Below are 23854 nucleotides of genomic sequence, written 5' to 3'. Positions count from 1 at the left end.
GCCACTGCTGATCTACTGTCTTACCCTTTAATCTATTTTCCCAGTCCACTTTAGCCAACTCTGTCCTCATACCCTTGTAATTGCCTTTATTTAAGTTTAGGACACTAGTTTCAGACCCAAGTTTCTCACCTTCAAACAAAATTTGAAATTCTACCATGCTATGATCACTCCTCGGGGATTCTTTACTATGAGATCATTAATTAATCCTGTCTCATTACACATTACCAGATCTAAAATAGCCTGCTCCCTGCTTGGTTCCTCAATGTATTGCTCTAAGAAATCATCCCGAATACACTCTATGAACTTGTCTTCAAGGCTACCCTTGCCAATTTGAGTTATCCAATCTATATGATGATTAAAATCGCCCATGATTATTGCTGTACCTTTCTTACAAGCCCCCATTGTTTTTGATTTATACTCTGTCCTACAGTATAGCTACTGTTAGGGGGCCTATATACTACTCCCACCAGTGACTTCTTACCTTTACTCCACCCAAGCTGATTTTACATCTTGAGCTTCTGAGCCAATATCATTCCTCACCAACTGCAGTGATCTCATCCATCCTTTATTAACAGAACTACTCCACCTCCTTTTTCTTTCTGTCTGTCGTTCCGAAATGTCAAATACCCCTGAATATTCAGTTCCCAGCCTTGGACACCTTGCAACCATGTCTCTGTAATGGCGATCAGATCATACCCATTTGTATCTATTTGTGCCGTCAACTCATCTATCTTGTTATGAATGCTGCGTGCATTCAGATAAAGAACCTTTAATTTTATCTTATCATTTTTCCTTACTCTGACTCTATTTTCTGGTGCACTCTTATGCTTGTATGCTCTGCCCCTTCCTGATTAATTCTGGTTATCATTACCCCTGTTGTTGCCCTTGCCTTCTCCTTTCTCTTTGCCTTCCTAAATACCCCTTCACCTGAACACCTAGCTTCTATTTCCAGCTTGGCTTTTCTCCCTTCTGATTCTACCCTCAGGTTCCCAACCCCTTGCCAAGCTAGTTTCAACCCTCCCCAGTAGCACTAGCAAAACCCCCCGCGAGGATATTGTTTCCGTTGAGGTGCAACCCGTCTGGCTTGTAGAGGTCCCCCTCCCCCCCCCCCCCCCCCCCCACCCCCCCCCCAGAAATGGTTCCAATTCCTCGGGAATCTAAAGCCCTCCCTCCGACACCACCTCTCGAGCCACGCATTCATCTACTTTATCTTCCTATTTCTGTACTCACTAGCACGTGGCACTGTTAGTAATCCGGGGATTACTACCTTTTTGAGGTCCTGCTTTTTAACCTCTTTCCTAGCTCCCTGAACTCTGCCTGCAGGATCTCATCCCTCTTTCTACCTATGTCGTTGGTACTGATATGGACCACGACCTCTGGCTGTTCACCCTCCCCCCTCAGAATGCCCTGCAGCCGTTCAGTGACATCCTTGACCCTGGAACCAGGGAGGCAACATACCATCCTGGAGTCACGTCTGTGGCCGCAGAAATACCTGTCTGCTCCCCCTAACTATTGAATCCCCTACCACTATTGCTCTCCCTCTCCCTCTTCCCCCACCACTGTGCAGCTGAGCCTTCCATGGTGCTGTGGACTTGGCTCTGACTGCACTCCTCAGAGGAATCATCGACCTCGCCAGTACTCGGAACAGAATACTAGTTGGAGAACGCGATACACTCCTGGGACTCCTGCACTACCTGCCTGGTCCTCTTCTGTCTGGCGGTCACCCATTTCCTCTCCGCCTGTACACTCTTAAGCTGCGGGGTGACCACCTCCCGAAACGTCCTATCCACGTAGCTCTCGGCCTTGCGGATGCACAGCAGTGACTGCAGCCGGTGCTCGAGCTGCTGCAGCTGGTGACACTTCCCGTTCAGGACCACAGGAAGTGTCCAGGACTTCCCACATGGCACAGGACGTGCATTCCACGGGTGTGAGCTGCTCCTGCCATACCTTCACTTAACAGACTATTTACTAACCTAGCTGGAATAAACTGAAAACTTTAAGAAAGCCAAGTATAAACACTTACCAGCTACTCACCAATCAGCTCCCTCCCCTTGTGCCAACATCACTTTTTTACTTCTGACGTCACTCTTGCAAAATTCTGCCAGTGCTGAGTTGGTACAGCCGCCTCACCGCTCCTCCTAGGGTCCACTCTGCCGCTGCCGCTGTGGGGCCTACCTGCGCCTCGGGCTTCCTTTTATATGCCGCCTCGCCGCTCCTCCTAGGTCCGCTCTGCCACTGCCGCTGCTGAGAATTAAAGTGACAGGCGACCGTAAGTTCAGGGTCACCTTTATGAACTGAACGGAGGTGTTCCGCAAAGCGGTCACCCAATGTAGAGGAGACTGCATCGTGAGCAGCGAATACAGTATACAGGAAACTTTGTGCTATCCGGCACCGACGGGACCGAGCTGTTGCCGTTCCATCAAAACTGCCGGACAAACCAGCGCTAATGTTGAAACATACGGAGTCAACAGCTTCTAAACAGTCGGCCGTACCTTGCAAGCGTCTCTAGCGTCTCTGTAGCTTAGCAACAGCTTCAGCGAGACCTTGCAGAGCTTGACTGTTGAGAAAAAACCAACGAAAAGAAAAAAGAAAAAAAACCTAACGAAACGGCTCCTGATTTTTGCCGGTGGCTCGAGCTTGCTGCACATGTAGCCTCCAGATAACACACAGTTTCCTGTACTAAATTGCAAGAAGTACAAGTAAATTGCTCTTTCACCTAGAAGGAGAGTTTGGGGCCCTGGACAGTGGGAGGGGAGGAGGTAAAATGGCATGTGTTACATCTCTTGCGCATGCACGTGAAGGTGGTAGGTTTCCATACTCGTGCTTCAACAATTTCGGACCATAACCTCTGTCCCTATCTCTTTTTTCATTTTTTTTTCTCTCTCTCACATGGCATTCTGCCATTGCCATTGCCATTCACACTTCATCTAGGGTCGTCTTTTGTTTCTTAACTTGTCCCTTTACCATCTCCTTTTGCCTTGCACCATCATCCTTTTTGTCTCTTAATCTCTCCTGCCTTCCATCCTATCACAGATCTTCCCTTTTGTTCTTTTCTCCCCTCCCCCCCCCTTTCCCTGCCCCTACACTTGCTTAAAAACCTGTTCCATCTCCAACTTTTTCCAGTTCTGACGAAGGGTCATCGACCTGAAACGTTAACTCTCTTTCTCTCTCCACAGATGCTACCTGACCTGCTGAGTATTTCCAGCATTTTCTGTTTTTATTTCAGATTTCCAACATCCGCAGTATTTTGCTTTTGTTAAAGTGTTCAAGGGCTGTGTCATGTTTCAGGATTTTAGACATGCCACCATGCGTAGGTGGACCTTGGTGTAATATGTTAAAAATACTACGTTGAGGTAAACTTGACTCTCAGGAATTTAAATTCACAGGGCTGGCAGGGTACAAGCGGTTATGTTGCTCGGTGAATAATCCAGAGGTCTGGAGTAATGATCCGGAAACATGAGTTCAAATCCCACCACGGCAGCTGGGGAATTTAAATTCAGCTGATTAAATTTTTAAAAAGCTTCCGGAATAAAAAGCTAATATCAGTAATGGTGACCATGAAACTACCGGATTGTCGTAAAAACCTATCTGGTTCACTAATGTCCTTTTGGGGAAGGAAGGAAATCTGTCATCCTTACCCGGTCTGACTTCAGACCCACTGCCATGTGGTTGACTCTTAAATCCCCATCAGTCTACTCTCAATCATCAGCAAAGTGATGGAAGGTGGCGTCGACAGTGCTATCAAGCGGCACTTACTCAGCAATAACCTGCTAACTGACGCCCAGTTTGGGTTCCGCCAGGGCCACTCGGCTCCTGACCTCATTACAGCCTTGGTCCAAACATGGACAAAAGAGCTGAAGACAAGAGGTGAGGTGAGAGTGATTGCCCTTGACATCAAGGCAGCATTTGATCGAGTGTGGCATCAAGGAGCCCTAGCAAAACTGAAGTCAATGGGAATCAAGGGGAAAACTCTCCATTGGTTGGAATCATACCTAGCACAAAGGAAGGTGGTTGTTGGAGGTCATTCGTCTCAATCACATGACATCACTGCAGGAGTTCCTCAGGGCAGTGTCCTAGGCCCAACCATCTTCAGCTGTTTCATCAATGACCTTCCCTCCATCATAAGGTCAGAAGTGGGGATGTTCGCTGATGATTGCACACTGTTCAGCACCATTCGAGACTCGTCAGATACTGACGCAGTCCGTGTCCATATGCAGCAAGACCTGGACAACATTCAGACTTGGGCTGACAAGTGGCAAGTAACATTCGCACCACACAAGTGCCAGGCAATGACCATCTCCAACAAGCGAGACTCTAACCATCTCCCCTTGACATTCAATGGCATTACCATCGCTGAATCCCCCACTATCAACACCCTGGGGGGGTTACCATTGATCAGAAACTGAACTGGACCAGCCATATAAATACAGTGGCTACAAGAGCAGGCCAGAGGCTGGGAATTCTGCGGTGAGTGTCTCACTTCCTGACTCCCCAAAGCCTTTCCACCATCTACAAGGCATAAGTCAGGAGTGTGATGGAATACTCTCCACTTGCCTGGATGAGTGCAGCTCCAACAACACTCAAGAAGCTCGACACCATTCAGGATAAAACAGCCCGCTTGATTGGCACTCCATCCACCACCTTCAACATTCACTCCCTCCACCACCGGCGCACTGTGGCTGCAGTGTGTACCATCTATAAGATGCACTGCCAAAGCTCCTTCAACAGCACCTTCCAAACCCGCGACCTCTACCACCGAGAAGGACAAGGGCAGCAGAAGCATGGGAGCATCACCACCTACAAGTTCCCCTCCAAGCCACACACCATCCTGACTTGGACCTGTATCGCCGTTCCTTCACTGTCGCTGGGCCAAAATCCTGGAACTCCCTTCCTAACAGCATTGTGGGTGTACCTACACCATATGGACTGCAGCGGTTCAAGAAGGCGGCTCACCACCATCTTCTCAAGGGCAATTAGGGATGGGCATTAAATGCAGGTCTAGCCAGCCAGCGACGCCCACATCCCATCAATGAATTAAAAAAAAGCCACTCGGTTGTATCTGACCGCTACGAAAAAAAGTCTAATGGCACTGTGGGAGTATCTACACCACAAGGACTGCAGCGGTTCAAAAAGGCGACTCACCACTACCTTCTCAAGGGCAATTAGGGATGGGCAATAAATGCTGACCTTGCCAGTGATGCCCACATCCCATGAACGAATTTAAAAAAAATTAGATTTCAGATGGCTGTCGTAAGCAGTGTCCTGGAGACGATGTAAGACGATTTGTCATTCTAGCGGTTGTTTGCACTCTATGCTGCTGAGACAACCCGATTTATTTGAACTCGGCTTGGATTATTGCCAAGTTAGGTTAGTGCTCTGCAGCAGGGTGGTCAGTTTTGATTGAGGAGGATTCTTGCGATGACTTTCCCTGCGGCAGACAGCAGGGAAACTCCTCTGTAATTACCGCAATCGGACTTGTCACCTTTCTTGAAGATGGTCACAATTACGATGTCTCTGAGATCCCCTGGCATGCCCTCCTCCTTCCAGATAAGAGAAATAAGTTCATGAATTCGCACCAGTAGTGCTTCTCCGCCATGCTTTAGTGCCTCGGCAGGGACTCCATCTGCTCCTGAGGCCCTGTTGTTCTTCAGTTGTCGGGTGGCTTTTTCAACCTCATGCCGGGCTGGGGTTGTGCTGAGGTGGTGGCGGGTAGCATGCTGCGGGACAGAGTTGAAGACACTCGCATCAAAGACAGTCTCGGTTAAGGAGATCTTTGAAGTGTTCCTTCAGCGGGCACTGACTGCCCCCCTGTCCTTGATGAGTACTTCTCTGTTCTTGGCCCGCAGTGGGGTAGGACCTTGGGTGCTTGGGCCATAGATGGTCTTGACTGCGCTAAAGAATCCACGCACGTCGTGGTTGTCGGATCTCCTGTGCTTTCTCCGCAATGTGGATTCCGCCCACTAAGGGGCACAATGGACATGAGCTTCACTGTACGTCAATTACAAGAGAAATGCAGGGAACGGCACCAACCGCTGTACATGGCCACCTTTGACCTCACAAAGGCCTTCGACACTGTCAACCGTGAGGGATTATGGAGTGTCCTCAAATTCGTCTGCCCTCAAAAGTTTGTCACCATCCTCCGCCTGCTTCACGACAGCATACAAGCCGTGATCCTGACCAACGGTTGCACCACAGACCCAATTCATGTATGGACCGGTGTCAAGCAAGGCTGTGTCATTGCACCAACGCTCTTCTCGATCTTCCTTGCTGCAATGCTCCATCTCGCCCTCAGTAAGCTCCCTGCTGGAGTGGACCTAATTTACAGAACAAACAGGAAACTGTTCAACCTCCGTCGCCTCCAGTCCAGATCCAAGGTCGTCCCATCCTCTCGTCGAATTACAGTATGCAGGCGATGCTTGCGTCTGCGCACGCTCGGAGGGCGAACTCCAAACTGTCGTCAACACCTTCACCGAAGCGTGCGAGAGCATAGGCCTTACACAAAACATCGTAAGACAAAGGTCCTCTACCAACCTTCCCCCGCCACACAGTACTGCCCCCTCCCCGATTCTCAAATTCCATAGCGAGGCCTTGGACAACATGGATCACTTTCCATACCTTGTGAGCCTACTGTCAACAAGGGCAGATGTCGATGACAAAGTCCAACACTGCCTTCAGTGTGCCAGTGCAGCCTTTGGTCGCCTGAGGAAGAGACTTTTATGACCAGGACCTCAAACCCGGCACCAAGCTCATTGTCTACAGTAGTGATACCCGCCCTCCTGTATGCCTCCGAGACATCGACCATGTACAGCAGGCACCTCAAAGCACTGGAGAGGCACCACCAACCCTGCCTCCGCAAGATCCTGCAAATCCTTTGGCAGGATAGGCGCACCAACGTCAGTGTTCTCGCTCAGGCCAGCATTGAAGCTTTGACCATGCTCAATCAGCTCCAATGGACGGGTCACATCGTCCACATGCCCGATACGAGACTCCCAAAAGAAGTGTCTACTTGGAGCTCCGACACGACAAGAGAACCCCAGGTGGGCAGAGGAAACGCTTCAAGGGCACCCTCAAAGCCTCCTTGAAAAAGTGCAACATCCCCACCGACACCTGGGAATCCCTGGGTCAAGACTGCACAAAGTGGAGGAGAAGCAGCTGGGAAGGCGCCGAACACCTCGAGTCTCTTCGCCAGGAGCAAGCGGAAGCCAAGTGCAAGCAGCCCACCCACCCACCCCTTCAACCACCATCTGTTTCACCTGTGACAGAGACTGGAGGTCCCGCATTGGACTCGTCAGTCACCTGAGAATGCATTTTTAATATGGAAGCAAGTCATCCTCCGTTCCAAGAGACTGCCTAAGAAGAGGAAGAAAAAGTCAGTTTTGACTAATAGCTGGTACTGGCATCAGAATTTAAAAAAAAATGAGACTGAAGGACTGCGATGAAGATGAACACAGAAGATGGGAGTTGGGAAATGAGCCAAAAAGGGGTCGCAAAGCATGTTCATTTCTTTTTATATTGTGTGAAAGCTAGCTGTATTGATGGAAATGGATGCAACCAATCATAACTTCTGTATATTCATCTTACTATGAAGTAATGCAACTTCATGATTTGTATCAAGCATCACCTCACCAAGCAGTAAATTGGTCCTGTGTCTGGGAGGTTCAAGAAGTACACATGAAAGATACGTACATGAGGAGATGCTATTGTACAAGTAGATATAGAGCAGTGCGAGTCAACTCCCACCTAAGTAAAATGCTCAGATCATTTAAGAGAGTGATCGATGCCACTAAATACGAGATGGTTTCTACAGGAGACCAAAATTTGTTAAAGGCTGTATAACAATAACTTACATTTATATAGCATCTTTAATGTAGTAAAAAATCCCAAGGTGCTTCATAGGAGCGATTATCAAACAAAATTTGACATCGAGCCACATGAGATATTGGGATAGGTGACAGCAGTAGGTTTTAAGGAGGACAGAGAGTTGGCGAGGTGGAGAGGTTTAGGGAGGGAATTAGAGAGCGTAGGGCCTAGAAAGCTGAAGGCACGGCTGCCCCAGGTGGAGCGAAGAAAATGCGCAAGAGGCCAGAATTGGAGGAGCGCAGAGATCTCGGAGGGTTGGAGGACTGGAGGAGATTACAGAGATAGGGAGGGGTGAAGCCGTAGAGGGATTTGAAAATGATGAGAATATTAGAATTTTTGCTGGACCGGGAGCCAATGTAGCTCAGCGAGCTGAGGGGTGAATGGGACTTAGTGCGAGTCGGGATGTGGGCAGCAGAGTTTTGGATGAGCTCAAGTTTGCAAGGTGGGAGGCTGACCAGGAAAGCACTGGATTCGTCGAGTCTCGAGGTAACAAAGGCATGGATGAGGGTTTCAGCAGCAGATGGACTGAGGCAAGAGGCGGTCTTGGTGAAGGAGAGGATATGGAGTTGGAAGCTCAGCTCATGGTCAATTAGGATGCCAAGGAATACATTTTTGTTTGGACAGTGTTCTGTCCCTAGCTGGAGTTCTATGTCCAGTTCTGGTCACTGTTATGAGAAAGACATCTCTGTGTATTTGAGATGGTACAATTAATTGATAGCTTGCCTTGCGTACCTGAGTTATCAGGAGAGACTGCAGAAGGTGGGTCATGTATGGTATAATACCCTCTGCTCTGCCCCAAGATGTGCCTTATATCTAAGGGCAGTCTTTCTTATTTGCACTACACCAAATTGACTTCTTAATTTCCCATAATAGTCATTCTTGTGCCTTCTGAATTAGATTACCAATTAGTGTTGAATTATGCAAATCATTGTGCTGCCATCCTCTGTCTCGGAACTGGGTTGAAACTACCCAAACTCATTTAATGTGGAAATCTTGCAGCCAGCAAAGAAGCAGGAATCTTAATTCATCAGTTTGGGCTGCAGAACCAAGGACGGTACATTTAAGAACTGCAGCCAACAGCATATGCACGGTTCTTTCACTGCCAGCTGCAGTTAGTAATATAAACTTCTTTACTTCCCTTGTTCTGCAACAGTGGTGTTCTGCTTGAGCATAGCTTTTCGAAGCACCCAATTCACTGGTTATTTCTGTTTAGTACCTTTATGGATAGAAATGTAAGCTAGCGAGAGCGACCCAGGGACTTCTGGCAGCTGTGGCTCAGTTGGTAGCACTCTCGCCTCTGACTCAGAAGGTTGTGGGTTCGAGTCCTACTCCAGGGACTTAAGCACAGAAATCTAGGCTGACACTCCAGTGCCGCGTTGAGGGAGTGCTGCACTGTCGGAGGTGCTGTCTTTCGGATGCGATGTTAAACCAAGGCTCCGTCTGCCCCCCTCAGGTGGATGTAAAAGATCCTATAGCACTATTTCGAAAAAGAGCAGGGGTGTTCTCCCCGGTGCCTTGGCTAATATTTATCCCTTAACCAACATCATCAAAAACAGATTGTGGTCATTATCACATTGCTGTTTGTGGGAGCTTGCTGTGCGCAAATTGGCTGCACTTCAAAAGTACTTCATTGTTTGTAAAGCACTTTGGGATGCCCTGAAGTAATGAAAAGTGCGATATAAATCCAAGCCTTCCTTTCTTCTAAAATAAACATGGTTCTTCTCTCCTAAAATCATGCTCTTCTCTTGATTAACAGCTTGCTGAGCCATTCGAGGAATGGCTTTAACTGAATTACATTACTGGTTTGGAGTCGACGGGAACTCTTCAGCTGTGGAAAGTTATCTACGTAAATGAAGCATCATCATGCACTACTAAAACAGGTTGTTTCATCAAGTGCCTCTAGTAATGTAAACTAAGTGGGCTTCTCATCAAAAGGTAGTCATTTTTTTTGGCTTTCTATGGTCTGAATAGCTGAAGCAGTCATACTTATCCTGTACTGTCAAGTGCTTCAGTGATTGTTAGCCTCTACAGAGCTTCCCCAGCTTTTGGGGAAGATACTGCTGCCTGCTAAATAGTTTGCAAGACTAGGGATAGACTTCTAGATAGTGTAGTGGAGGCAAAACCTTTAATCTTTTAAGAGATGGTTAGATGATGTGATGGGGTGCTGTCGGTTTTTCTAAATGGTTGCACTAATTTAGATTAGCTGAATGGCCTGCCTCATCTGCATTTATCTTGTGACTTAGGAAGTGGTTCTACACTACAAACGTGCTTTCAGACAGTAATCCAATCTTGTAATACAAAGAACAAATGGAAACCTTAAACTCCACTTCTGTCATTTTATATCATCCGAATGCACTTTATTGGATTACTGCCTTGTAATTCACTGCTAAGCATCGAGTATCGTCGACATATTGGGAAACCATGTTGATCGTTAATTAGATGTAACAAGTGTTAATGGAAATACAACAATGTGGACACATTAACAAATTCTGGTATGAAGGTTCACTGACTGCTCTTTTAAAGTCTGATTCTGAAGTTGCACCAATACGATACAAACTATAATCATATTTCTGACTTCAGACTCAGACTTGTGCTCCAGAACTAGCTGTGCCTCTAGCCAAGCTGTTCCAGTACAACTGCAACACTGGCATCTATCTGACAATGTGGAAAACTGCCCAGCTGTGTCCTGTCCACAAAAAGCAGGACAAATCCAATCCGGCCAATTACTGCCCAGTCATTCTACTCTCAATCATCAGCAAAGTGATGGAAGGCGTCATCGACAGTGCTATCAAGCGGCACTTAATCGCCAATAACCTGCTCACTGATGCCCAGTTTGGGTTCCGCCAGGACCACTCGGCTCCCAACCTCATTACAGCCTTGGTCCAAACATGGACAAAGGAGCTGAATTCCAGAGGTGGGGTGAGAGTGACTGCCCTTGACATCAAGGCAGCATTTGACCGAGTCTGGCATTAAGGAGCCCTAGTAAAACTGAAGTCAATGGGAATCGGGGAAAACACTCCACTGGCTGGAGTCATACCTAGCACAAAGGAAGATGGTTGTGGTGGTTGGAGGTTAATCATCGCAGCCCCAGGACATCGCTGTAGGAGTTCCTCAGGGCAGTGCCCTAAGCCCAACCATCTTCAGCTGCTTCAGGATGACCTTCTCTCCAACATAAGGTCAGAAATGGGGATGTTCGCTGATGGCTGCACAGTGTTCAACTCCTCAGATAATGAAGCAGTCCATGCCCGCATGCAACAAGACCTGGATGACATTCAGGCTTGGGCTGATAAGTGGCAGGTAACATTTGCGCCACACAAGTGCCAGGCAATGACTATCTCCAACAAAAGAGTCTAACCATCACCAGATGACATTCAACAGCATTACCATCGCCGAATCCCCCACCATCAACATCCTGGGGGTCACCATTGACCAGAAACTTAACTGGAGCAGCATATAAATACTGTGGCAACAAGAGCAGGTGAGAGGCTAGGTATTCTGCGGCGAGTGTCTCATCTCCTGACTCTCCAAAACCTTTCCACCATCTACAAGGCACAAATAAGGAGTGTGATGGAATACTCTCCACTTGCCTGGATGATTGCAGTTCCAACAACACTCAAGAAGCTCGACACCATCCAGGACAAAGCAGCCCGTTTGATTGGCACCCCATCCACCACCTTCAACATTCACTCCCTCCACTACTGGCGTACCGTGGCTGCAGTGTGTACCATCTACAAAATGCACTGCAGCAACTCGCCAAGGCTTCTTCAGCAGCAGCTCCCAAACCCGCAACATCTACCACCTAGAAGGACAAGGGCAGCAAGCGCATGGGAACACCACCACCTCCAAGTCACACACCATCCTGACTTGGAAGCCATAGTCATTGGGTCAAAGTCCTGGAACTCCCTCCCTAACAGCACTGTGGGAGTACCTTCACCACACGGACTGCAGTGGTTCAAGAAGGCGGCTCACCACCACCTTCTCGCGGGCAATTGGGGATGGGCCATAAATGCTGGCCCTGCCAGCGACGCCCACATCTGATGAACGAATAAAAATAATGAAATTTAACTCTTATTATAGTAATCTTTATTTGTTTTGTTCTACATATACAGCAGTTTGGGATATCCTACAAAGCCCTCATGGGGATGCAACAAAGGTAACAGTGAAATTGTTCATTTGCACTTAAAAAAAATCGAATTATTCGATAATTCATTTTTTGTGATGTAAATAACACCACGAACCAAGTCATAATTGAGTGCTTAAAATGAATTATCAGATAATAGAAAGTAAGTGACTTTGAATTAAGAGCAGACTGTTTATTAAAACACAAACAATCCTTCTCAATTATTGACATCTTTTATGGTACATATGACACTAAACTAAAATTTACAGTAGCCAATTATGATTGTTTATAGACCTTTCTTTAGAGAATGTAATTATAACCTCAAGTAAAATTTTAAGTTGCAGTAAGAGTTTAAGTATTGTCCTCTTGGCCTACTCCTGCTCCGAGTTCTTATGTTCTTGCACGTGCTAGTTTTACTATCTAGGCAATGTCTTTTATATTTTTCAAGCGACCCAAAGGATGTTGATAAGTTCTGTGCAGAGATGTGCATCAAGCATTGGAGTTGATTTTTTTTTTTAACCCTTTAAAATTACATATTACAGTATAATGCAACCCAGAGAAAACTGAAACCAAAAGAAGATTCCTTATGAATAAGGCTGTGGTGTTTTCTGGGAGCACAACTTAGTTGTCGCTATGCTGGTGCATTTGTTTTTCTAGTCATCAATTTAGTCCTAATGCATCTCAACAAACCTGGTTCAGCAAATGCCTATCTGCATTTTGATATTTTTCTAGGAGGAACAGAGTTCCAGGTCATATGGGAGAGAGATCAACATTCAATGGGTGAAGCTTAGTTGCTGATGCCCTGTGTAGACTTTTTCGATTGACACAGACTCCAGTGCAGATTTTTTTAAAAAGCTTTTATGATCTTAAGTTCCTCCGTGACCAAACCAACCTGGTCCCTACCAATCCTCCTCCTCAACCGCCTGATGGGGGTGGGGGGGAAGAAATCACAAAAGTACGTTGACGTGATGCTCTCTCAATTTTCCTCCCTGTGCTTGGGACGATATTTTTAAAATTTGTTTATGGGATCAGGGCGTCGCTGGCAATGCCAGCATTTATTGCCCATCCCTAATTACTCTTGAGAAGGTGGTGGTGAACCGCTGCAGTCCGTGTGGTGATGGTACTCCCACAGTGCTGGTAGGGAGGGAGTTCCAGGATTTTGACCCAGCGACGATGAAGGATCGGCGATATACTTCTAAGTCAGGATGATGTGTGACTTGGAGGTGGTGGTGTTCCCATGCGCCTGCTGCCCTTGTCCTTCTAGGTGGAAGAGGTCACGGGTTTGGGAGGTGCTGCCGAAGAAGCCTTGGCGAGTTGCTGCAGTGCATCTTGTAGATGGTACACACTGCAGCCACGGTACACCGGTGGTGGAGGGAGTGAATGTTTAAGGTGGTGGATGGGGTGCCAATCAAGCGGGCTGCTTTGTCCTGGATGGTGTCGAGCTTCTTGAGTGTTGTTGGAGCTGCAATCATCCAGGCAAGTGGAGAGTATTCCATCACACTCCTTACTTGTGCCTTGTAGATGGTGGAAAGGCTTTTGGGAGTCAGGAGGTGAGACACTCGCTGCAGAATACCCAGCCTCTGACCTGCTCTTGTTACCACAGTATTTATGTGGATGGTCCAGTTAAATTTCTGGTTAATGGTGACCCCCCCCCCCCATCCCGGGATGTTGATAGTGGGGGATTCGGCGATGGTAATACCATTGAATGTCAAGGGCAGGTGGTTAGACTCTCGCTTGTTGGAGTTAGCCATTGCCTGGCACTTCTGTGGTGCGAATTTTACCTGCCACTTATCAGCCCAAGCCTGAACGTCGTCCAGGTTTTGCTGCATGTGGGCGTGGACTGCTTCATTATCTGTGGAGTTGTGAATGGCACTGAACACTGTGCAGTCATCAGCGAACATCCCCATTTCTGACTTTATGTTGGCGGGAAGGTCATTGGTGAAGCAGCTGAAGATGGTTGGGCCTAGGACACTGCCCTGAGGAACTCCTGCAGCGATGTCCTGGGGCTGTGATGATTGACCTTCAACCACCACAACCATCTTCCTTTTGTGCTAGGTATGACTCCAGCCAGTGGAGTGTTTTCCCCATGATTCCCATTGACTTCAGTTTTACTAGGGCTCCTTGATGCCAGACTCGGTCAAATGCAGCCTTGATGTCAAGGGCAGTCACTCACTTCTCTGGAATTCAGCTCCTTTGTCCATGTTTGGACCAAGGCTGTAATGAGGTCGGGAGCCAAGTGGTCTTGACGGAACCCAAACTGGGCATCAGTGAGCAGATTATAGGTGAGTAACTGCCGCTTGATGGCACTGTTGATGACACCTTCCATCACTTTGCTGATGATTGAGAGTAGACTGATGGGGTGGTAATTGACCGGGTTGGATTTGTCCTGCTTTTTGTGGACAGGACATACCTGGGCAGTTTTCCACATTGTCAGATAAATGCCAGTGTTGTAGCTGCACTGGAACAGCTTGGCTAGAGGTGCGGATAGTTCTGGAGCACAAGTCTTCAGCACGATAGCCGGGATGTTGTCAGGGTCCATAGCCATTGCTGTATCCAGTGTGCTCGGCCGTTTCTTGATATCACGTGGAGTGAATTGAATTGGCTGAAGACTGGCTTCTGTGATGGTGGGGACCGCAGGAGTAGGCTGATAGGGATCATCCGCTTGGCACTTCTGGCTGAAGTTGGTCGCAAACGCTTCAGCCTTGTCTTTTGCACTCACGTGCTGGGCTCCACCATCATTGAGGATGGGGATATTCTTGGAGCCTCTTCCCGTTAGTTGTTTAATGATCCACCATCATTCACGACTGGATGTGGCAGGACTGCAGAGCTTTCATCTGATCTGTTGATTGTGGGATCGCTTAGTCCTGTCAAAAGCATGCTGCTTATGCTTTTTAGCATGCATGTAGTGCTGTGTTGCAGCTTCCCTAGGTTGGCACCTCATTTTTAGGTACGCCTGGTGCTGCTCCTGGCATGCTCTTCTACATTCGTCGTTGAACCAGGGTTGGTCCCCTGGCTTGGTGGTAATGGTAGCGTGGGGGATATGCCAGGTTGTGAGATTACAGATTGTGGTGGAAAACAATTCTGCTGCTGCTGATGGTCCACAGCGCCTCATGGATGCCCAGTTTTGAGCTGCTAGATCTGTTCTGAATCTATCCCATTTAGCACGGTGGTAGTGCCACACAACACGATGGAGGGTGCTCTCATTGTGAAGACGGGACTTCATCTCCACAATGACTATGCGGTGGTCAATGCTGTCGTGGACAGATGCATCTGCGACGGGTAGATTGGTGAGGACGTGGTCAAGTAGGTCTTTCCCTCGTGTTGGTTCATTCTCCACCTGTCGCAGGCCCAGACTGGCAGTTATGTCCTTCAGGACTCCGCCAGCTCGGTCAGTAGTGGTGCTACCGAGCCACTCTTGGTGATAGACATTGAAGTCCCTCACCCAGAGTACATTCTGAGTCCTTGCTACTCTGTGCTTTTTTCCAAGTGGTGTTCAACATGGAGGAGCACTGATTCAGCAGCTGAGGGAGGGTGGTAGGTGGTAAGCAGCAGGAGGTTTCCTTGCCCATGCTTGACCTGAAGCCATGAGACTTCATGGGGTCCGGAGTCCATGTTGAGGACCCCCAGGGCCACTCCTTCCCGACTGTATACCACTGTGCCGCCACCCCTGGTGGGTCTGTCTTGCTGGTGGGACAGGACATACCCAGGGATGGTGATGGAAGAGTTCGGGACATTAGGAGGAGTTCGGGACATTTAATGTCATGGTCTATATAATGTAGATCATGACGAGCTGTTTCACCTTGTCAAGAACAGTAGAACCAGAGGACATGGTCTGTGCTTGACGGCGGTAAATTGAAAACTTATCTGCGTAAACAGTTCAGTGAGTGGGTGGCCAATCTGTGGAACAGGCTCCCTAGGGAGGCGGCGAAAGCATTTAGTATTCAAATGCAGAATTACTGTAAAGCGCACTGTTGGTGTATTCAGGTGGGGTGTTTGAATGTTGGCTCGGGCACTGGGAGAGCTACTTGCTCTTCAGAAAAGTGCAATGATTTTTATGGAATCTTTTGTGACCAGCTCAATCAGCAGGTGGGTCCTTGGCTTAATGTTTCATTAGAAAAAGGGTACCTCTGACAATGCAGCACTCGCTCAGTGCTGCACTGAAGTGGCAGCATAAATTAAATGCTTATGCTCTGTAGTGGGGCTTGAACTCACGACCTCTGACTCTGAGGCCAAAATGCAATTAAGCAGCCAAGCTGACACTTAACTCTAATATTCATAGAATCATAGAAACTTACAACACCGAAGGAGGCTATTCAGCCCATCGTGCCTATGCTGGCTCTTTGAAGGAGCCGTCATGCTATATGATATCACTGTTCAATAAAACTAGAATAAAGACATGCATTTATATGGCGCCTTTTATGACCTCAAGATGTCCAAACTGTTTTCAAGTGTAGTCACTGTTGTAATGTAAGAAATATGGCAGCCAATTTTCCCACAAGCGACGATGAGAGAAATTACTAGATAAGCTGTTTTAGGCGTTAGTTGAGGGATAAATATTGGCCAGGACACCGGGAGAACTCCCCATCTCTTTGAATAGTTTGATTTATGTCCGCCTGAGAGGGCACACGGGACCTTGTTTTAACATCTCATCCAAAAGTAATGCACTGAAGTGTCACTTTAGATTATGTGCTCAAGTCTCTGGAGTGGGACTTGAACCCACAACCTTCAGACACAGAAGCAAGAGTGCTGCCACTGAGCCAAGGCTGGCACCTTGACTGCACAGTGCACACACCCCTCCTTTCATATATTTTCCTATGTTGCAGAATGCAAACTGACAAAATAACAAGAAACACGCTAACTACAAATAATGAAACTGCCTCTTAAATTTAACATTAAAAATATGAAGTGTTATGGGGAAGAGTGGGGAAATAATGTTAGAATAGTCCTCATGTATAGAAAGCACTGGCATAAGCATGCTGGGCTGAATGGCCTTTTCCTGTGCTGAAATTTCCATGATTCTATTCTACTTTTTGCTCTCCTCCTCCTCCCTTCCCAAAGTGAATTTCCCACATACATACTTAGGATAGGATATTGCAGGGCAGGAGGCATGCTCATGGATGCAAGAAGGATACTTTGAGCATCTTTCTTCTCTTCCATTGATAACCGGTTTGAGATTGATGAAATTTGACCTCTGGAGGAAGTTCTAATAATATTAGTTAGAAGCAGAACTTAAGTTTCCTGGCTGGAACTGAAAAATAACTCATGAAGCTGTAATTTTGTTTTGTAAAATTTGTCTTTTGGTTAACGGCATAAACTACATTCAGAAAATATTGGCCTGTAATTTGCGGTTAGCGGTGGTGTGACGGCATCACCGCTGACCTCAAAGAAAGCTTCCCACAGAGATCTTCCAAAAACTTTTGGTTTCTCGACGTGTAGCGCTGTGAATAGGGGATTCCTAGCATAGTGCAGCAGTGATGTCATCACGCTGTCTAAGTAGCCAATCACTGAAGAATTCTCAGACAGCAAACCAGGAAATGAAAAGCACGGATTATCTGCACTTTTTAAAAATGTTAGAGAGAGAAATAAAGATTGTGACTTATGCATGGGGTTAAGGTACAGGAAACTTTGTGATATCCGGCACTGACGGGACCTAGCTGTTGCCGTCCCATCAAAACTGCCGGACAAAACAGCGCTAATGTTAAAACATACGGAAACTTTTGAGCTCCGTATCTAGCAACAAACCCTATTGCTTAGCAACAGCTTCTAAACAGTCGGCCGTAGCTTGCAAGCATCTCTGTAGCTAAGCAACAGCTTTAGCTAGACCTTGCAGAGCCTGACTAGTGGGGGGAGAAAAAGCAACGAAAAGAACCAACTCCTGAATTTTGCCGGTGGCTCGAGCATTCCGGACAGTAAACCTCCGGATAAACCAAAGTTTCCTGTAGAAGCTGAAATATCATGATCAAACTTTAATTATTTTTTTTTAATTTGTTAAATTTCATTAATGATAAAAGTTACAATTTAACATTCCGCAAATATAAAAATTAGTTTTTCAGGGACAGAACGATTGTTTAGCAGCCAATACGCTGTTAAAACCCTAGTTACACCTATTCCAACGAGGCTCAACATTTGATTGGGGTATTTAACAGAGATCTTAGCGCGGAAAAGCTCAAGTTTTCGTCAGTTCCACTGTTGTTGTTCACAATTTAGACTTTGGAATCAAAAACAATTTCTAAATTTGCGGGTGACACCAAATTGTGGGGTGACAGCACGGTGGCATAGTGGTTAGCACTGTTGCCTCACAGCGCCAGGGACCCAGGTTCGAATCTGGCCTCGGGTGACTGTCTGTGTGGAGTTTGCACATTCTCCCCGTGTTTGCGTGGGTTTCCTCCGGGTGCTCCGGTTTCCTCCCACAGTCCAAAGATGTGCAGGTTAGGTTGATTGGCTATGATAAATTGACCCTTAGTGTTAGGGGGATTAAATACGTGGGGTTACGGGGATAGGGTGGGATATGTGTTGGTGTAGGGGTTACGGGGATCGGGTGGGATATGTGTCGGTGCAGGCTCGATGGGCCGAAATGGCCTCTATCTGCACTGAGGGGTTTCTGTGATTCTGTGATAATCAATACTGAGGAGGACTGCAACAAATTACAAGAAGACATTAATAAACTTGCAGAATGGGCATATAATTTGCAAATTAATTTCAACACACAAATATGAGGCATTACATTTTGGTAAGAAAAATAGGGAGGTCACATATTACTTGGAAAATAAGAAACTAAATGGGGTAGAAGAGCAAAGGGATCTCTGAGTACAAATACACAAATTGCTAAAAGTAGCAATGCCGGTCAATAAGGCCATTTTAAAAAGAAATTCAAACCAAGCACTACGGTTTATTTCTAGGGGGATAGAATTGAAAAGTAGAGAAGTTATGCTAAACTTGTATCAAACCTTGGTTGGACCACATTTGGAGTGTACAATTCTGGTCACCATATTAAAAAGGATATAGAGGCACTGGAGAGGGTGCAAAAAAGATTTATAAGGATGAAACCAGAAATGCGAGGGTGTACCTATCAGGAAAGGATGAACAAGCTGGGTCTCCTTTTTCTCGAAAAACACGGAGGTCTTTAAATTTATGTAATATTTTGACAGACACAGCATGTTTCCACCTGTGGGGAAGAGCAAACCTGAGGTCACCAAAAAATCAGAAGGAATTCAGAAGAAGCTACTTTATCCAGAGAGTGGCGAGAATGTGGAAACATAGAAACATAGAAGATAGGAGCAGGAGTAGGCCATACAGCCCTTCGAGCCCGCTCCGCCATTCAATGAGATCATGGCTGATCATCCAAATTCAGTACCCTGTCCCTGCCTTCTCCCCATATCCCTTGATCCCTTTAGCCTTAAGAAATATATCCAACTCCAATATATTTAATGAACTGGCCTCCACCGCCCTCTGTGGCAGAGAATTCCACAGGTTCACCACTCTCTGGGTGAAGAAATTCCTCCTCATTTCAGTCCTAAATGGCTTACCCCTTATCCTTAGACGATGACCCCTGGTTCTGGACTCCACGGCCATCAGAAACATCCTTCCTGCATCTAGTCTGTCCAGGCCTGACAGAATTTTATAGGTTTTGATGAGATCCCCTCTCAATCTTCTAAACTCCAGTGAGTATAAGCCCAATTGACACAATCTCTCCTCATACGTCATTCCTGCCATCCCAGGTATCAGCCTGGTGAATCTTTGCTGCACTCCTTCCATGGCAAGAACGTCCTTCCTCAGGTAAAGCGACCAAAACTGCACACAATACCCAAGGTGCGGTCTCACCAAGGCCCTGTACAACTGCAACAAGACATCCTTGTTCCTGTACTCGAACCCTCTTGCTACGAAGGCCAACATACCATTTGCCTTCTTAACCACCTGCATGCTTACCTTCAGCGACTGGTGCACAAGAACACCCAGGTCTCTTTGCACTTCCCCTTCTCCCAATCTATTGCCATTCAAATAATAATCTGCTTTCCTGTTTTTGCCACCAAAGTGGATAACCTCACATTTATCCACATTATAGTGCATTCGCCATGTTTCTGCCCAATCACCCAACCTGTCCAAATCGTACTGGAGTTTCACGACATCCTCCTCACAGCATACCCTCCCACCCAGCTTTGTGTCGTCTGCAAATTTGGAGATATTGCATCCAATTCCCTCGTCCAGATCATTAATATATATTGTGAACAGCTGGGGTCCTAGGACCGATCCTTGCGGTACCCCACTAGTCACTGCCTGCCACTCGGAAAACTACCCGTTTATTCCAACTCTTTGCTTTCTGTCCGCCAACCAGTTCTCTATCCAAGTCAATACCTTGCCCCCAATCCCATGTGCCTTAATTTTGCACGCTAATCTCTCATGTGGGTCCTTATCGAAAGCCTTCTGAAAGTCCAAATACACCACATCCACTGGTTCTCCCTTATCTATTTTACCAGTTACATCCTCAAAAAATTCCAGTAGATTAGTCAAGCACGATTTACCTTTTGTAAATCCATGTTGACTTTGTCTGATCCTGTCACTGCTTTCCAAGTGCTCTGCTATTACATCTTTTATAATAGACTCTAGCATTTTCCCCACTACCGATGTCAGGCTTACCGGTCTATAATTCCCTGCTTTTTCTCTACCACCTTTTTTGAATAGTGGGGTAACATTAGCTACCCTCCAATCCATGGGTACTGTTCCAGAGTCTATCGAGTTCTGGAAGATGACCAGCAATGCATCTACTATTTCTTGGGCCACTTCCTTAAGTACCCTGGGATGTAGATTATCAGGCCCTGGGGATTTATTGGCCTTCAGTCCCATCAATTTTCCGAACACCATTTCCCAACAAATACTGATTTTTTTTTTTCAGTTCCTCCCTTTCATCAGACCCTATGTTCCCCAGCATCTCTGGGAGGTTATTTGTGTCCTCCTTTGTGAAGACAGAACCGAAGTATGAATTTAGTTGGTCTGCCATTTCTTTGTTTCCATTATAAATTCCCCTGATTCTGACTGCAAGGGACCTACGCTTGACTTCACCAATCTTTTTCTCTTCACACATATCTATAAAAGCTTTTACAGTCAGTTTTTATGTTCCCTGCTAGCTTACTATCATATTCTATTTTCCCTTTCTTAATTAATCCCTTTGTCCACCTTTGTTGAATCCTAAACTGCTCCCAATCCTCAGGATTATTGCTTTTTCTGGCCACAAGGAGTGGTTGAAGTGAATAGTATAGATGCATTTAAGGGGAGGCTAGATAAGCATATGAGGGAGAAGGGAATAGAGAGTTATGCTGATAGTTGGATGAGGAGGCTTGAGTGGAGCATAAATGCCGGCATGGACTGGTTGGGCCAAATGGCCTATTTTTGTGCTGTATCTCCTATGTAATCCTATGATTTCACTGATTGTTGGCTACGTGGTAGGTCCACAGCGCAGCCTGTGTCAGAGCAGTGAATGACTGACTGCAACCGTAGGATTTCCGGGTTTAGATGTGCATGCGCTAAATCCTGAAGTTACAGTCAGTTTCAAGGGGGTAACCCACTGCAAAATCCGGGCCATTATGTTAAGCATTACAGTTTACTCACACTTAACGCAGAAACCTTGTGGATGTACAAGAGGATGGTAATCTTGTTAAAATATGTTGTGGGTTGAGGAACAAAATCGTGAAGTTTAGTTTGAAGATATGATTGTTGAATTGCACATTTTACTTGCACATTGAAATGGCAGACTTGATTGGCTTAAAACTAAAATGCCCAATACTTTTGAAGTATTTTTACTTTGAACAAAAGTAGTATATTTTGGTTATAAAGAATCTATCACACTATAAAAACAATTGGACAACAACATATTTTAACAAATACCCCAGATTTGTTTACAAAACACGTTTGAGAGGTTAATCTTGATTTTTCAATCCATCATTGATTATCCAGCAGCTCTCTCTTTCCCTCCCAATTTATGCCCTGCATTTTTCTTTCATCAAGGAAGCAGCTGAATGATCCTGAAACTCGAAGATGGCAGCATGTCACTGATGTCTCCATAATTGATGTAAAAATATTTCTGAAGCAAGTCAAAAGTGAAGAACTATTTCCTATATAACTAGCGACCGCATACAAACACACCAATTTTGGAAACGCAGGGTGAGTATTTTTTGCAAGTTTGATCTTTTAAAATATATTCGCAACCTTTTATGAGGACACTAGCCTTAAAAAGGATAAAGTGGGTATTTTATTCAATATGTGTTATTAGGTTGTCATAATTTCAACACAAGAATTGGTTGAAGTTTAACTATTTTAAAAAAAAGTCTTATTTAGTACAATAACAATGTTGCGTCACTTCCAACATAACTGCAATCTTATAGTACTTTGCTCAAGTGGCCATTCTTCGGGTCTAAGCATGGGAATTTTGTTCGATGACTCAAACATGGATCATTCATAGATGGGTCAATTCTATCAATAGATACATTGACAGCTGTGGTTGCTGCATAGCAGTCCATCCTGGCCTGAGGACATCAATGTCAGCTGTGGTATCCTCACTGATTAATATCAGCTAACAGTACAATCCAAGGACTGAACCTGGCATCTTTCTGGTCTATATGTTTCACCACCACTTTGTTTGCACACTGAGGCATCAAGAAACTCCTATAATATGTGCACAGTTACAGGGTACGATAGCATAATGGTTGTTACTGGACTAGTAATCCAGAGGCCTGGACGAATGATCCGGAGACAAGTTCAAATCCAGCCACGGCAGCTGGGGAATTTAAATTCAGTTAATTAAATCTGGAATAAAAAGCTAGTATCAGTAATGGTGACCATGAAACTACTGGATTATCGTTAAAAACCCATCTGGTTCACTAATGTCCTTTCGGGAAAGAAATCTGCCGTGCTTACCCGGTCTGACCTATATATGACTGCAGACCCACAGCAATGTGGTTAACTCTTAACTGCCCTCTGAAATGGTCTAGCAAGCCACTCCATTGTACCAAACCACTACAAAGAAGTACAGTAAGAATAAAACCGGACGGACCACCTGGTATCGACCTAGGCACCGGACAGGACAAAGACACACCTAGCCTAGTCGACCTACAAAGACCTCCTCACTAATAGCTGCGGCCTTGTGCTAAAATTGGGAGAGCTGTCCCACAGACAAGTCAAGCAACAGCCTGACATAGTCATACTCACAGAATCATACCTTTCAGACAACATCCTGGACTGCTCCATCACCATCTCTGGGTATGTCCAGACCCACCAAAGGTGGCAGCACAGTGGTATACAGTCAGGAGGGCGTGGCCCTGCGAGTCCTCAGTATTGACTCCGGACTTCATGAAGTCTCATGGCATCAGGTCAAACAAGGCAAAGAAACCTCTTGCTGATTATCACCTACCGCCCTTCCTCAGGTGATGAATCAGTACTCCTCTATGCAAGAAGCACGGAGGGCAGCAAGGGCATAGAATGTACTCTGGTTGGGGGAACGTCAATGTCCATCACAAGAGTGGCTCCACTCTCAGTAGCACCACTACTGACTGAGCTGGCCAAGTCCTTAAGGACATAGCTGCCAGACTGGGCCTACGGCAGGTGGTGGGAGATCCAACACGAGGGGAAAAACCTACTTGGCATCGTCCTCGTCAGTCTCCCTGTCACAGATGCATCTGTCCATGACAGTATTGATAGGGGTAACCACCGCACAGTTCTTGTGGAGACGAAGTCCTGTCTTCACACGGAGGATACCCTCCATCGTGTTGTGTGGTATTACCACCGTGCTAAATGGAATAGGTTCAGAACAGATTTAGCAACTGAAAACTGGGCATCCATGAGGCGCTGTGAGCCAGCAGCAGCAGAATTGTATTCCGCCACAAT

At 46.2% G+C, this 23854-nt stretch overlaps 1 protein-coding gene across 4 annotated transcripts in view; it reads left to right on the top strand.

The window, feature by feature from the left end:
• The window catches only part of LOC147117041 (cAMP-responsive element modulator-like), a 288959-nt gene that overhangs the window by 35936 nt on the left and 229169 nt on the right, over positions 1-23854 (top strand). For 3 of the 4 annotated variants that reach the window (XM_085987622.1, XM_085987618.1, XM_085987621.1), the window contains exon 2: positions 21980-22135. The gene's annotated coding sequence lies outside the window, so the exon portion shown is untranslated. Of the gene's footprint in view, positions 1-9616; positions 9796-21979; positions 22136-23854 lie in introns of all 4 variants that reach the window. The other variant, XM_085987619.1, reaches the window with a different exon arrangement.

The sequence above is a fragment of the Somniosus microcephalus genome, chromosome 5, assembly GCF_052327205.1.
Source record: "Somniosus microcephalus isolate GS21.2 chromosome 5, FLI_Smic_1.0, whole genome shotgun sequence".
Classification (NCBI taxonomy): Eukaryota; Metazoa; Chordata; class Chondrichthyes; order Squaliformes; family Somniosidae; genus Somniosus; species Somniosus microcephalus.
Note: the sequence above shows the minus strand (reverse complement) of the source record. Positions and strands in the feature narration are given on the sequence as shown.